Source organism: Mustela erminea, chromosome 16, assembly GCF_009829155.1.
Source record: "Mustela erminea isolate mMusErm1 chromosome 16, mMusErm1.Pri, whole genome shotgun sequence".
In the NCBI taxonomy this organism is placed as follows: Eukaryota; Metazoa; Chordata; class Mammalia; order Carnivora; family Mustelidae; genus Mustela; species Mustela erminea.
The window spans coordinates 1,870,161-1,880,236 of NC_045629.1; the positions used below are offsets into that span (position 1 = coordinate 1,870,161).

A 10,076-nucleotide genomic window follows, 5' to 3' on the forward strand; every position below is an offset into this window, starting at 1 on the left:
GGGGACTGTTTAACCATGGGTTAATTGCTATCAAATGTGCCTTTTGAACATAGAGAATTGCTACATCATTCCAGCAGTCAGCAACCTAAAAGAAAACGTCAGAAACCACTTAGGTTTAAGAAACAGCAACATCTTTTCCGAAGTTGCTAAACTACCTCTTTGTATTTATGTTATTCATCTTGATAAAGTTAAGCAGGAATTCAGACTTTCCAAGATTTTCATGTTTTTATCTTTTGAGTGATAGGGAACATTCTAGAGTGTGGTGAAAATGTGTCTGCGTATTTGGAAGGCTCCAAGAAGCTTTCCTTCTCACTTATCTCCCTGTGAAATGTCAGCTGGATTTCTTATGGCTCTGGGATCCTTCAATGTCCAGCTGGGCATTGGGTGGAATGTCCAGCACTGCCACGTCAAGCAGTTCTGTTCTTAATCCTGCAAGGCCAGAGTGTTGTGGAGACAGAAAAGTTAGCTCTGAGGAGCCGAGATAGTATTTTATGTGCTCTGGGTAGTCACTGATATTTCAAAGTGGAATAAAGCTCAAAGAATCTTCTCCTGTAACCTTCTCATTCCTAGATAAGAAAACCAAGGCTCAGAGCGCACCCCCAGTTGCCAAGGGCACACAATGGGTGCATAGTAGAGTTATGTGGGAATGCAGGACCCTCACTGGAGGGTCAGTGTGCTTCTCCCTGCCAGGTTTTAGGAACATTTCTTGATGGGCAAAAACAAAGTTGGAAGTAAAGAAAATACACATAACCAACTTAACAGTTTGGTAAAGAATAAAATGCATTTTTCAGAATGAACAAAGGATAAAAGCCGTCATTTTCTCTTGATGGGTAGGGATGTAATTTTTGGTGTATCATTCCATACTCTAGGACTGGAAAATGCATTTTCTTTCAGTGGAAATAATATGCATGTGTGCACTGGTCATGGGTAGCATGGCATGAATCACCAGGCTGGTACAGTTCAGGATATTTTTGTATGCAGGGTATGACTAGTTATCTTACTGCTGTGTTCCTCATGGCAAAAGTAATTTATGACATTAGATTCTGTTTGCTGCATTTAAAAAATACACCTATTGTAAGATAAATTACATTTGCTCAAGTTCTGAATTAAACTCCATGAAGAAAGTCAAGAACCAAAATGAGAATAAAATTATAGAATTTTTTAATTCTTTATACAGAGCAGTAAAGCAAATAAGAAATCTGTGAGAAGGTGAGCTCCAAGTTTCTGAGAGACATACAGCCATTCAGGGAAGAATGAATAACAACAATTATCTATAATTTCTGTGAGCCGTTGATTTTAGAGTCCAGGTAAGTGATCTTTTGTATTATAAATTTAATGAATAAACCTTGGTTTTGGAGAGTTCTTAAAACCTGAATGGGGTACATGTGGCCAAGAGCACATTGGGTGAAGCCCCAAAGAAAGGAGGCTTTTAAGCAAGCATAATAGATGGTTGCTGTTTTAAGCTTGATTCCTTCCTGTTTTTTGTTTGTTCAAATCAGAGCATTTTGCATCCTTATTGACTCAAGGTCATAATAGCAGTGTTTTCAAAAATACAATTTTCTTTTTTATAGAGTGCTGTAACACGTATTTTTCACTTAACCCTTGTAATAATTCTATAATGTAGGCAGTTTTCATCTTATTTTATAGATTAAAATGCAGATTCAAAGAAAATTGCAGGATATGGAATCACGGACCTGGGTTGGAAACTGGCCCAGCTCTTACATTCTGGGCTGGTCAGGTCATTTGGTCTTTTGAAACCTCAGTTTATTCACCTGGGAAATAGGTATTACATTAATATTTTCACCACAGGTGACCTAGGAGAAATAAATGAGATAATGTGTGCAGTGCAGCAAGCACAGATCCTGGAACACAGTGAACCCTCAGGTAGTGTCACTGCTGCTCTCGCTGTCATTTACAAAGATCATGAGAACAGCAAAGCTGGCACCAGGCCCTCCAGGCCTTCCTACAAGACGTAAACCTGTGAACACCTTCTGCATCACTTGTCCTGAATTCCTGGGGGCTTCCATCCTCCTTCCGGGCCTCCTGCATCATCTCTGAGATAGGGCAAGCCTGTGACTTGTCACTCCTTTGGAATCTATTGCACGAATAGCATGTAAAATGGATTTTCACATGCAGCCAGAGTAGAGGGTTTTTTGAATATGGGAGGTAGGTTTTAGGACTCCAGAGCCTTCTGTAATGGATAGTGGGTTGAAAAGCTCTTTTCCTTCTTTGAAGGTTTTTCACACACCTGCTGGGCTTAATGAGGAGGAGAACCCAGCTTGTTGGTCCCCACCTCCCTGGAGGGGTCTGTGCCCCACCTTTCACCCAGATAGGACCTTCCTAGTGTCCCTGTGTGCCCAGGAAAACCAGTGTGCTTGGTGACAGGGCCAGGGATGCTTGCTGGTGGTCCTGCCCTGCCCTTGAGCACTCTTGGGGGATGGCATTAAAGGCGTGGGAGTTGGCAGGGGCAGTGGACACCACCTTGACATGTCTACACAGAAACAATTTTCAAACTTGTATCAAGATGGAATGCCAGCTGTCTATTTCCTTACAGATGAGAAAAACTGACAGGGACATGTTAGGGGCTTAATCATCACATTTCCTTCAGGGACTTTTGGTTTCAAAAGGGATCAGTTCCAGTTAATTTCAGAAGAGGAAGTAAGGAAGAAACAAAGACAGTCAGAGCATGCACATTCGCCACCCGTCTGTCCCAAGAGGCTCCCCCTGCTCCGTTTTTGAGCATGCAATCCTGGAAATAAAGCACAATGGAAACCCAAAAAGCCTCATCCTTGTATTGATCATTTGAGATTTCTTTTAGGGTAGCATTTCAGCTTTTCTGGGTGTGTTTCAGGAAATTTCTTTTCTCCTGGGCAGAGGATATACCCACATATCTCTGTCTTGCCATGACAATGGCTCTGTAGCTGGTTGCAATTTGCATAAGTTGCCCTCCTTCCTCAACACTTAGAGAGATGAAAATCAGGTCATGTGAGGTGTGGAGGTTTAAATCCACTTGCACAAAACCAGTGAAATCCCTAAAATGTGGGGGATGGTGGTACCAAGCAAGAATTATAGGAAGTGGAAGGAGTTGAGCCTTATTCTCCCAGATGCAGCTCAGTCTGTCCAAGTCACTTTGAACAATTGTGTAGACACCTATGATCAAGTGTGCTCTTATCATTTATTCCAGACAAAATTGAACTTTTAAAAAATGCAAACCTTGTTGTTTGTGTGGCTCCTGTGAAAGGCATTCAGAAGTATGTCATGCAAATTGAAACAAATCCTTTTAAAGAAGTTGCAGATTTTGAAATTAATTTTCAAATTAATTTTAATTTCTATGTAATTCTAAAATTTGAATTATTGCATTTGTGGCAGTCTATTACGACTCTGGAATTGTAGTTGGGATATTCTCAGAGGTTATTTCATGCCTTCAAGTCTCTATGAGGGATGAGATGCAGTGGAGGCAAAAAAAAAAAAAAATACAGCTTACAAGTTTTCTTTTTCCTCCCCACGCCATTCTCACACCCAACTCCTGAAGAACTGTGCAGCCATAGCAGGCCCTCATGATGGTGTGGCGGCAGCCGGTGTCTGTCATTTGACACCTATCTATTCCTTTCCCTCCCACTAGATCCCAAGCCTGTGAGAGCAGCTTTGAATGCTCAGTTCTCAACATGATGCCTGCCCCATAGTCAGTATTCAGTAAATGGTCATGGAAGGTAGAGAGGAGGGACATTTGGTAGAAATGACAGAAGGTGTTAAGTATGGGAAATGTCTAGGGAATCCAGGAAGAGATGGCAGTTCACCTAGCACTGTGATTACTACCCAGTTTCCTTGCTCGAGAGCAAGTCCAAGTGCATTCTAAGCAGAGTAAGCAACATGAAAAGGAGTGGGAATTTGAGTGATCTGCAAGATTGGAGCATTGGGTCCAAGGGCAAAATAGTGGGTGATGAGCTGTGCACATATGCAGTGACCCAGAAAAGGAAGGATCCTGTATAGCGGGCTGAGGAATGTAGACCTCATTCTATAGCAGAGCTATAGGTACTTTTCAGTGCTCTCAGGTTCACGTTTCAGTTCAATGACTCCCAGGTCAATGAGGGGAAAGGAGACAGGGCAGTGGCTGATGTAGCAGGTATATAAGGCATTGTCCAGGGACATGTGGAAGGGACTGTAACTAGGAGGAAGGAACCAGAAGTGAGCAACTTGATTGTACTGGCAGAAGTATAAGGAGATAAGGAAAACTCAGGGTTCAGGTTTGAAAGAGGAGGTAGGTGCTAGAGTTGCTAATGGGAGTGATGAGGTTAAGAGTAACATAAGTGAGGTAAGGAATCAGGAGAAATGGAGTTTCTGGACCCACGTGAAGTGTCTGTGGGAATCCAGTGGCTTCTGGACATACGTGTGAAGCTCAGGAGAAAGACATGAGCCTGAGGTAGAGGAGTTAGGTGATGCATAGGGGTAAGCCCAGACTGAGGGAACAGTAAGTGGTGTCTGAGGGAGGAGGCAAGGAAGTGTGAAAAGACCCCAGGTTGGTGAAAGCAGGCAATCACAGGATGGGAGGACAGGCTAGAGCCAGCCCTGAGTGGTAGGTAGACCAGAAGGCTTTCAGAGAGTAGACATGTCCCTCCCTGTAAAGTGAAGTAGGGATGATGGAATGATAGAGAAATCTGGTTTTGGTTTTGTGGTGGGAGATGCTTACTGGTAATTCCGAGTATGGAATTGGAATCAGGCTGCTTGGGTCCTGGGTAACAGAGTTGTGTTTGATTTCATGAAGGTTAAACAACCCTGAGCCTCATTTTATTTATTTTTAAAGTGGGTTTTAAAATAAGATCACTTTAAGATTTAATGAGGGAAATGTACACAAAGTGCTGACTTGGAAACTGGCATCATATAGTAATTTTTCAATCAGTGTTCATTGTTATCAAGGTTATAATTGTTTTTTTTTTTATGATCATGTTGTGGATTTTATTTATTTATTTATTTTTAAAGGATTTTTAAAATTAATTTATTTGATAGAGAGAGAGAGAGGCAGCGAGAGAGTGAACACAGGCAGAGGGAGTGGGAGAGGGAGAAGCAGGCTTTCTGCTGAGCAGGGAGCCTGATGCAGGGCTTGATCCCAAGACCCTGGGGTCATGACCTGAGCCAACAGCAAATGTTTAATGACTGAGCCACCCAGGTGCCTCAAGGTTATAGTTGTTAAATGAATGTTCTTATGTGGAGGCGAAGCTTCGGTGATGAATAAGAGGTTGAAGGGCAGCTGGGCGAGGAGGCTCCTGAAGGAGCTGGGCCCCTTGTTGGAGTGACGTGCTTGACCCAGGTATAGCAGTTAGTCTTAACGGGTGTAGGCATTTCATCTTCAGAGACATGAGAAGAAGGGGAAGATGGAAAAAATGCCAAGGCACCCAAAGTTTCCTTTCTTCTTTTCCTCACAGCTTACCTTTAACCTCCTTCCTTCACAAAACCTTTGTGATACAGTGGAAAGGGAGAATTCTGATGGACATCCTGGCACCAACAAACTCTCTGGTATTCTTAGGACTATACCTGGGCATGACTGGGGTGTGTATTTATGTGTATGTATGCCAGGTGTGTAAATGAGCTAAAGGCTATGGGGACAAGGGAAGAGTGAGCAAAGACACTGAATTTTCCACATATATTCTGCATTCCTCTTCATTTTCCTCCCAGACTGTAGGAAGATCGTTCATGTTTTGGCACAGGTATCCCTTTGCCTCAGAGGGATTGTGACTCATTGGAGCTGAGAGTCAGGTGTTTTCTTGAACTTTTCTGAGCCATGCCTGGCTGTGACTGATGTTCAGTGGCCTGTGGGCTCTATTCAGGAACACAGGCATCACTGGGTGAGACATTTCTCCCTTTTTCTTTCTATCAGGGTTGGCATGCCTACCACATGTGTGATTCAGAAAGCAAAACCCTTTTCTCTGTAAACAGCCTGACATGTGGCACACATTTACACAAAGAATTCACACAAAGCATGGGAAGAGAAGACTTTTGGTTCTGCATTTAAATTGCTTTTCTTATGTTGTAGGCATGTGACCTCATGCATCTATTTTTATTTTTAGAAGGTGATTTCATGTTTGCAATATCCTTTTGCAATGGCTGCAATTGTAATGAAACAGTTCTGTTCTATGTTTGCATAAGAAAAGGTGGATGGTTCTTACATAAAGATGAGGAGAGAAGGACAAATGGTCTGTGGTCATGAGGGAACTCCACAGCTAGCTCTGCCTCTGTGCTCCTCCCATCCCCAGTGACATGGCCCATGTGAGCTTAACTCTAAGTTCATTTCCCTCCATTGTCTACTTTCTCTATTTTCTTGCTAGTTTCAGGCTGTCAATAGTAGGTCCAAAATTCACCTTAGAAGTACTTACAAAAAAGACGTGGGCATGAACTGCCTACTTCATCTTAGGCTTTTCAATGGCAAAAATGCATGTGAGGGGTACAATCCCAGTACCAACCTGTGTGACTCTTTCAATATTCAGAATTCATTAAAAATTTAAAAATAACATAAAAAAGAATGCTTATGGTAAAAGTCTGTTAAGCATCGACGTTTGTTCAAGCCAGGAAGGGCTTTCCCAAGAATAATAGAGAGCAGCCTTATAGCAGAGTAGAGAATTCCAATAGAAGCTGTTACTTTTGGCATTTCAGTTAATCTTTTATACATGAGTCTGAGGGTGAAGGTTCTGGGTTGCTTTCTGTTCTGAGGAACAGACACAGTGTACTGGGACCTGTGTTTTACTATTGTGCTGTTTTATATGGAAAACGAGGATGCCATGTTGACTGTTAAGCCTGTAAAATACTAAACTGTGATATCCTGAAGGTGGGGAGTTTAACTTTTCTTTATCCCTTGGGGAAAATTTGTGATGATTTATGTATCTGGGGTCTTAAATGCTGAATTTAAAAAATCCTGCCCACTCTGAAGCTCATCTATAGCCCCAAAGGTGTGGCCCAGAAGTGGGAGAGCGTGTGGCCAGCTGCAGGCTTAATCCCCCAAGGCACCCCAAGCAGGTGGTTTGAATTCCACTGACAGGTGTTATCTACTTCCTGTGTCAAGGACAGCAGGCCTTCTCCCTCTTGCACAGATACTGGAACCAAAATATTTCTTTTTAAGGAAAACTTTTGAAGCCAAGCAGATTTATTTCTGTCACAATCTGGAGGCTAATTCCCTGTGTGATGTTTGTTACAGTCTTAATTACACAATATCAAAAGTGCTAGCTCTGCACCTCACAATGGGCCTGTGGAATCACTTGATTTGCTTTGGCTCTGCTCTTCTTGCTTGCTCAGTAATCTGAATCTTGGCAAAGAAAGGAGAGTCAGAGTCCAAGCCCGTATGACTTGGAGTTTGCAACACAAAGATATGAGGGAGGGGTGTGTGTGTGTGCCTGTCCCGTAATGCCTTTCAAACAGCTCTGGAAATGGGTAGAAAAGTGTTTACTTTGTATATCTTGGAGGGGAAATGGGAGGGGACAAGATGATGAATGACCAGGTATCTCTACTGGTTGCAGAAGGTGCTTTGCTGAGGCCTCGGTTACAGTGACCCTTGAAATTCAGCAGGGACTCAGACAGCTTGCAAGTTCTGAGCCAGCCCAGAGAGGAAGGACCCCTTGGTCCAAGGAGAAAGCAGGATCAACACCCTCTGGAGTCCTCCTTCACGTCTGTCATCAGCTTTTTGAAACTCTTACCAGCCACCTGCTGAACTCCGGCATGTTTAACACTGATAGGAACCCAATTACCACCCATTCTAGAGTGGTTTCTTGAGGGCACTTGATAAGGGCTATTGGATTCCAGAAGATGACAGGTAAACCCAGACAGATGCAGAAGCATGCTCATTCCTTGGGGTGAAATGTGAGAGACGGTCCTCTAGACCTGTCATTCTTCTTTTTTTTTTTTTTTTTAATTCCAGTATAATTAATGTACAGTGTTATATTAGTTTCAGGTGTAATACAGTGATTCAACAATTCTGTATTACTCAGTCCTCATCATGGTAAGTGTGCTGTTCAGTCCCCATCACCTATTTCACCCCCCCCCACCTCCCCTCCACTAACCATCAGTTTGTTTCAATAGTTATGAGCCTGTTTTTTGGATCTCTTCTTTTCTTTATTTGATTTGTTTCTTTAATTTCACATATGAATGATATCATGTGGTACTTGTCTTTCTCTGACTGACTTATTTTACTTAGCACTGTGCCTTCTAGATCTACCCATGTTGTTGCAAATAGCCAGATCTTGTTCTTTTTATGGTGGAGTAATATTACTCCACTGGAGTAATATTATATATCATTATATATAATATATACATATACATATACATATACATATGGACTATTACTCCAAGATATATATATATATATATATATATATATATATATATATCTGTGTGTGTGTGTGTATGTATATAGGATATGTGTGTGTGTGTGTGTGCACACATACACATATACCACATCTTCTTTATCCATTCAGCAGTTGAAGGACACTGGACACTTAGACTGCTTCCATAATTTGGCTATTGAGAATACTGCTGCTGTAAACATTGAGGTGTATATATCTTTCATATCAGTATTTTTATTTTCTTTAGGTAAACACCTAGAAGTGGAGTTACTGGATTATATAATAGTTCTATTCTTAATTTTTTAAAAAATTTTTTCAATTTATTTATTTTCAGAAAAACAGTATTCATTATTTTTTCACCACACCCAGTGCTCCATGCAATCCGTGCCCTCTATAATACCCACCACCTGGTACCCCAACTTCGCATCCCCCCGCCACTTCAAACCCCTCAGATTGTTTTTCAGAGTCCATAGTCTCTCATGATTCACCTCCCCTTCCAATTTACCCCAACTCCCTTCTCCTCTCTAACACCCCTTGTCCTCCATGATATTTGTTATGCTTCACCCAAGATGCCATTAAACGGACGAATGGATAAGGAAGATGTGGTCCATATTCTTAATTTTTTAAATGAAACACCATCCTGTTTTCCACAGAGGCTGTACCAGTTTGCATTTTCATCAACAGTGCGAGAAGATTCCTTTTTCTCCGTATCTTTGCCAGCATTGTTTCCTGTGTTTTTATTTTAGCCATTCTGACAAGGGTCAGGTAATACCTCATTTTAGTTTTGATTTGCATTTCCCTAATGATGAGTGATGTTGAGCATCTTTTAATATATCTGTTGGCCATCTGAATGTCTTCTTTGGAGAAATATCTGTTCATGACCAGCCCATTTCTTAATTGGGCTTATTTGTTTTTTGGGTATTGAGTTGATTCAGTTCTTTATGTATTTTGGATACTAATCCTTTATATATGTGTCATTTGCAAATATCTTTTCCCATTCCATAGGCTGCCTTTTAGTTTTGTTGACTGGTTCCTTTTCTGTACAGAAACTTTTTGTTCTGATGAATTGCCAATAATTTATTTTTGCTTTTATTTCCTTTGCCTCAGCAAACATATCTAGAAAATGTTGCTATGGCTGATGTCAGAGACATTACTGCCTGTGCTCTCTTCAAGGATTTTTATGGTGTGAGGTCTCACATTTAGGTTTTTAATACATTTTGTGTTTATTTTTCTGTATTACATAAGAAAGTGTTCCAGTTTCATTCTTTTGCATATAGCTGACCAGTTTTCCCCAAACCATTTGTTGAAGAGACTGTCTTTTTCCCATTGGATATTCTTTTCTGCCTTACCAAAGATTAATTGGCCGTATAATTGTTGGTTTATTTCTAAGCTTTGTATTCTGTTCCTTGATCTATGTGTGTATGTATTTTTGTGCCAGTACCATACTATTTTGATTACTATAACTTTGTAATATAACTTGAAGTCTGGAACTGTGGTATCTCCAGCTCTGCATTTCTTTTCCAAGATTGATTTATCTATTCAATGTCTTTTGTGATTCCATATAAGTTTTAGGATTCGTGTTCTAGTCATGTGAAAAATACTATTGGTATTTTGATAGTAGTTACATTAAATGTGTAGATTGCTTTGGGTAATATAGACATTTTAACACATTTGTCCTTTCAATCCATGAGCATAGAACGTTTTTCCATTTCTTTGTGTTGTCATCAGTTTCTTTCATCAATGTTTTATAGT

General features: G+C 40.9%; 1 long non-coding RNA gene across 1 annotated transcript; it reads left to right on the forward strand.

Moving 5' to 3' along the window:
• Positions 1 to 1,191: 1,191 nt before the first annotated feature.
• LOC116574706 lies at positions 1,192 to 7,784 on the forward strand. Its single transcript, XR_004279448.1, has 3 exons — positions 1,192 to 1,307; positions 5,421 to 5,511; positions 7,503 to 7,784. It is a non-coding gene; the product is annotated as an uncharacterized LOC116574706 (long non-coding RNA).
• Positions 7,785 to 10,076: the final 2,292 nt, after the last annotated feature.